Source organism: Grammomys surdaster, unplaced genomic scaffold (assembly GCF_004785775.1).
Source record: "Grammomys surdaster isolate TR1022 unplaced genomic scaffold, NIH_TR_1.0 126176, whole genome shotgun sequence".
Taxonomy (NCBI): Eukaryota; Metazoa; Chordata; class Mammalia; order Rodentia; family Muridae; genus Grammomys; species Grammomys surdaster.
In genome coordinates, this window is record NW_021620983.1 from 6,395,593 (window position 1) to 6,401,201 (window position 5,609).

The following is a 5,609-nucleotide window of genomic DNA, read 5'->3' on the forward strand; positions in this document are numbered from 1 at the left end:
TGTGAGTGAGTGTGTGAGTGTATGTGAGTATGAGTGTATGTGAGTGTGTATGTGTGTGTATGTGTAAGTATATGAGTGTGTGAGTGTGTGTGAGTGAGTGTGTGTGTGTGTGAGAGTGTATGTGTGAGTTGTGTGCATGAGTGTGGGTGAATATGTATGTGTGTGTGAGTAGATGAGTGTGAGTGTATGAGTGTGAGCGAATGTGAGTGTATACGTATGTGAGTGTGAGTATGTGTTAGTGTGAGAGTGTGTATGAGTGACTGTGTGTGAGTGTATAATATGAGTGTGTGGGTCTATGAGTGTGTGAGTGAACTTTGGGGTCATAATAGTAGCTGCCTTACTGTGATCAGAACTTTGATGCAAGCTCTTCCATGAATTGCAGAAGGCTTTTTGAAAAACACCAGTTAAAAATCAGTTCTCTCATTTGAACATGAGAAAAAGAATCTGTTTCCCAAATCCCAATGTATTTGGGTCTCAAAGTAAAAAAGACACGGATAACTTAGTGATATTTTAATTATAAAATTATAATTTCTGGACAACCAGTTGAGTACTATAAAACAGTTAATATGAATTGAAAAACACTTCTGAAATATGGATTTAAATCTACACCCATTTCTTGAAGCTTTGTTAAAGTCAGTATTTTCCTTCTTAAACAATACAATTGTCTTATATTTCACAGACTCTTACCCGAGGAATTTAACTATTGTATCTATGAGTAAAAACTGCAAAGTAGACTTTTCCCTTGTATATGAATGTAGTGCTTTTATCTTCATGGCTTCTGAAATAAATTCACGTGGAAATGGTCACTTGGAAAAGCTGATATTCTGTGCAGCCATGTTACATTGATGTAGAGTGCTCCCTGGACAGGATGACAGCTGAGGCGTGGAGTGTGGGTGCCCAGCACCTCTGGTGTTTAGAGGAATCTGTCTGTACTACACTCAGCCACCAGGGGGTGCTCTTCTCCCTGAGAAGCTTTCAGAGACTGAGAGAGGACAGACCAAGAAAACAGACGGACACTTAACCACAGGGCAGAAGATGGTCTTACCGTACCTGCAGGACCTGAAGCCGTGTTTCTGTAACACGCAACCGGCTCAATCATTGTCCCCTGACATGGATGGTATTTGTTGAGCTTTTGTAGATAAATCAGTTTACGTAAAGATGACATTTTACGTGTAAAGATTCCTTACGTGTGAAAATTGAGGAAAATATATGTCTCTTGTTGCACTTATGTCTGACGGGCCTCCTCAAAATTTAAATTGGCCAGCATCCTGATCCTCATCTTTGAAGTAAAGCACTCAGGCAGAATGGATTCCCAGTACGGACTCTGGAAACGCTTGTCAGTTCATGAAGGCTCTGCACCGGAACAAACACTTCGTTTACTGGAGTGGCTCCACTGATGGAAACAGTAGCTGAAGCATCAATTTATAATGGGTGGAAGGAGGTGAGAGCGAGTGGGTTCGATACATCGATTCCCGATTGCTCCCTCACGGCGTTTTCCAGAAAGCCCCTTGTATTTATTCACACCTCATTCAAAGGCGTGCACTGAAGCTCTCCAAGCACTGGCCCCCAAGAGTCCAGTGTTCTTTGACAATGGGATAGATGATGGCACCCCTTGATTGCTCAGATTTTTGGATTAGTCTAAGAGTCATCAATTTGTAAACGGTTTCCTGCATTGTTTCAGCTAATCTTGGGGCATTAACGAAAGGTCTGCAGAGAACAGCACAGGCCCTGGTGCACAGTATTGGTGTGGCCAATCTTATTGCATATGAAACAGAAGAAAACTTAGTTTTTGAAACTAAAATGCTATTATTGGGGCTGGGGAGATGGCTCAGTGGTTGAGTGTGCTTGCTTCTTTTCCAGAGGCCAACACCCACTCTGGGTGGCTCACAATCATCTGTTACTCCAACTTCAGGGGAACCTAACATCTCTGGCCTCTGAGGACTCCTGAACTCATGTCCTTTTATTCACATACAGCTACACACACACACACACACACACACACAGTAAAAGTAAGGAGCTGGCGAGGTGGCTCAGTGACTAAGAACACTTGTTGCTCCTGCAGAAGATGTGGGTTCAGTTTCTAGGACTGACACGGTGGTTGGTGGTTCACAACGTCTCTAACTCTAGGGCAGGGATCCTGTAAAAGTAACTTTTATTTGCTTGATAATTCTCCGAAGGCTTACTAGCTCTGTCTACTAACCTAGGCCTGGACCTGGAAGCTTCTAGCCTCTGTGTAATCTTATCTAGGCCTAGAATGCTTTCAGCCTCTGAGACTTGCTCCTGAATAAGCTCACCCCTTCCTAGTTCTTTTGATCTCTGGCTGTCTGGTTCAACTCAGCTGTTCTGGCTCAAACTCCTCTCCAAGCTGACTGATTCAATCTGGCTTCTCTCAGCTTCTTACTGAATTGCTCTGCTTGGCCTCAAACTAACGCTGGCAATCTGTTCTGATCTTCTGGTTCCTTCTCATTCTCTGGCTCATTCTGTCTTCACTTGTGTCTAGCTTGTTCTCTCTTCACCCTGTCTCTGTTCGACTGTTCCAGTAAAACTGTCTCCTCTTCTCTCTCTCTTCACTGTTCCCTTAAGTATCTTCCCTTTCCTCTCTCTTTTTGTGAGAGTTGGTCATATCCTTTTCTGTCAAATCTTTCTCTGATTCATCACTTTGTCTACCACTTAATTTGATGTTATTTTCAAACATGGGTGCTTCCTTCTACAAACTAACTTTACCTTCATTGTCTGGGATTAAAGGTGTCTATGAAGGGCATGTCTGTATCCCAGCCAGAGGGATTAAAGGAACGTGATAAAGGTAAGCCACACCACAACTAGAAACAGGTTTTCTCAGCAAATAACGTAATCGTGGGGTTCATAGTGTGATCAAATATCCTGCAACATGATCCAATGCCCCTTCTGACCTCTGGATTTCAGGGATGTGTTGCACATACATACACACAGGCAAAATACTCATATACACAAAACAAATCTAAACAAAAGTACATCTAAAAAAACTGTGGTATTGCTTATAATATAGAAACACCTTTAGGCATAAAGCTGTTCTCTGAATTTTTTAAATTATTTATTTTTTTTCAAATTGTAATTTTTACTTATTCACACAGGGGTTATAAACACAAAAAGGCAGGACGTGGGGAAGGGGATGACATTGGAGCGTGGGTGTTCAGGGGGAATACAGATACCTTTCAGAACAGGGTCTCGGCTGGGTGAAGGTTCAGGGGACAGGTTGCTATGACTCTGCCTATGATTCACTTGTCCTTATCTAAGTTGGTATTATCTGCCAAGGCTACCTATTTACAAGGTTTATGACTACTCAGGCTGATAAATTTCCACAAAAGCTGCCTGTTGACATTAGCTTATAGCCATCTGTTTCAATGTTTTTCCACAGAGACCCAAGACTTGGTGTTAGTACACACGTATGAGAGGCCTATTGCTGATTTTAGGCCTATGGCTGATTTTAGGCCTTCAGTGTGTAATCAGGGCTGCCCCTGACATCTCCTCCCTTCTCTAAGTATAGAAGGGCTGTGGTGATTCTAATTTTGCGAAGGCGGGGATAAAGGCCTGACCTCTAGTATTTGAAGGGGACCTTGTAATGGCTCTGGTCCCTCTGTCGTCCAGTGAGGCATGAGGGCCATACCCGATGTCTTTTTCCTGGAGAGGGGATACTTTTGACATCAACCCCTATGCAGTCAGGCATGTCCCTCAGGGAACCTAGAGGGATATTTTTAACTTTTATTTATATTCCCTTGCAGTGCTTAGCCTTACAGCCTAAGCAAGAATTCAGATCACCAGTCAGAGGGGGTTCTGGGTGGCCCCTCTCTGCTTGGTCTAGGGGCAGAAGTCCCCTCTTTTAGGTTGGGTGGAGATGGGTTTTGGGAACACCCTGGATAAAGTAACAACCTCATCTTGAGTCTCAAGGTCCTCCATAGCTAACTTATGATAATGTATCTGAATAGGTTTTGCTACCAAATTATCTATCTGTTGTTTCACAAAGTTAGTTGGCCTATTTAAGGTCCAGGGACCAGACGAAATAAGCAAAAATAACCCAATTAATGGTCCCAAGATGGGAAGAAGTAGGGTTGACAACCATGGAGAGGCTGAAAACTAATTCTTGTACCAGCACTCATTTTTCTCTTTCTCTCTCTATCTTTTCTCAGGGCCTTCTCTGACCTTTTCATGCTCTCTTTACCCATCCCTGTCTTGTCTATGTAAAGGCAACATTCTTCTTTAAGGGCTGTACACAGTCAAGAGCTGTACGCAGCCTTTTCTATTGTAAAAGAGTAAATCAAGTCCAATAAAGTCCTTTGCGATTTTTGGAGGTCTCTTCAGACAGCGAAACGAGGGATTTCTTCAAATTAGTGATGTCAATCTCTAGCTGTTTGATGTTCTTGTCAATGGCCCATTGAAGGTCTGAGTAGTATAAGTTCGGAGGCCAGCATCTGGATTAGAACTTCTAACAGCAGATATCACGGGTGATTCATTTTTACCTGGAAAGGAAAAAGAAGGGAATTCTTAGGGAGATTTCTCCTCCCTGGATGTCAATTGTTATTCATCGTATTTATGGTTGGGCCTGGCTTTGTGGGGGTATCTATTTATTTCATTAATCTTTTTGGAAACCATTTAGCTGTGCCTTCTGTGGTATCAAATAGGCATATCAATCCTCAGCCCCATAAGAGAACTGGGTCTAGGCCATTCCCTTTAAGGGTAAGAGGGTCCTTCCCCATATCTGTGGCATAGTTTTTATTGGTCTCGATGATGCCAAAGGCAGTCAGCAGCAGATTTCTTTTTTGCCATGAGCTTTTGGTTTTAGAGAGTTAAAAGTGAACAAGGCACGATGGAGAGTATTTCAGGGGGACTCCTTCTGAGTGGGGGATACCATTCCCCTTCTTTTGTTTTTAAAGCCAATTTTTCATAGTTCTTGTAAAATCAGGGCAGAAGCGCCAACAGCCGCTCCTTCCACACTCAGAGAGTCATGAAGACACTATTTAAAGAAATATAAATCTATATTAATAATCTCTTTTATCAAAGGACTGTTATAGCACCGCTGACAACTAATCAGACTATATAATATATCGATTAATAATAGCTTCTTCTACTTTTTGTGGGATTACTTCTCTTTTGTCAATTAATTGTTGAGGGAAATTAGGATTTACATCTCTCTTGAGAATATTAAACAGAGACTTAAATTCTTTTGTGAAGAGCTTAAAATAAGATCTTAGCCAATTAGCATCTCCTAGAAACTTTTGAAAATAATTTGAAATAAGCAAACTCTCTTTTTTTCTCCAAGACCCTTTATCTGAGATACTGACCGAGTTAAAGCTCCTGGGAGGCCCTCTTCCTCTGGGTTTTGTGAGGTTGGGTACAGAGCTGCTGCCTGGGATATGCTCTATGCTCGGGCCCACACCGTGTTCTCTGAATTTTTCTATAGAGTTAATTCTCCTAATGTTTATGTATCTTTAATAGCTTGTTGCTGTATACAACCGTCATGCTAGGTCAGCTCAATGGCTCAGGGGTTAAGCAAGCATGCTTACTGTTCTGGCAGATGACCTGGGTCTACAGTGCTGAGCACCAAACCTAAATCCTAAATTGATGGAACCTTTGAT